Here is a 688-nt window from a genome sequence, read left to right as displayed (position 1 = left end):
ATATTATTTTAATATATTTAACTTTTTTTTTTGTTTTCTTTTATGTAGAAGGGGAAAAAAAATTCTAGTTATTGTCTATCAATTATTAAATTAATAAAAAATTTGATAGAATGCCTTTCTGCAATTTGTTCCTAAAATTGAAATTTTTTTAACCATCCATAAGTTTGATGTCGCTCTATGTTCTAGAATATGCTTAAAAAATTGGAAACTAGCATATCTTTGATTACTAAATAAGAAAAATTGATAGATTTTAAGGATTGTTGGAAATATTTGAAATAAAATTTTAAATACCCATTGCTAAAAATTTGATCCGTATCAATTGAATAAAACTCTCATCAATTTAATTAAAATATTACATAATGATTTATATACTGAAAATATTACACAACTGGCTTTTAGCAGCTTCCATTCCTGTAGCAGCATACTGATAGTAAACAAGTCTAAAAAAGGGAAGAGCAAAACAAGGCACATAGCTAGCACACTTCAGAGAAAGTATGCTCCTATGGTATTTAGTTTTCCTAATACATATTCCCAGCATTTTTGTAACTTCACAGTAATTTCACTGCCTGGGTAATCTTCATAATTCTAAAAATTTTTAAAACATAAATTCCACATCCGCAGCATATTCCCGTTCACTGTCTGGATAATTTTCATTATTGACTAATTTCATATTTAATTTATAAATTTG

This window comes from Halyomorpha halys, unplaced genomic scaffold (genome assembly GCF_000696795.3).
Source record: "Halyomorpha halys isolate HHAL.00 unplaced genomic scaffold, Hhal_1.1 Scaffold307.1, whole genome shotgun sequence".
Lineage (NCBI taxonomy): Eukaryota > Metazoa > Arthropoda > Insecta > Hemiptera > Pentatomidae > Halyomorpha > Halyomorpha halys.
This window is presented reverse-complemented; position numbering follows the sequence as displayed.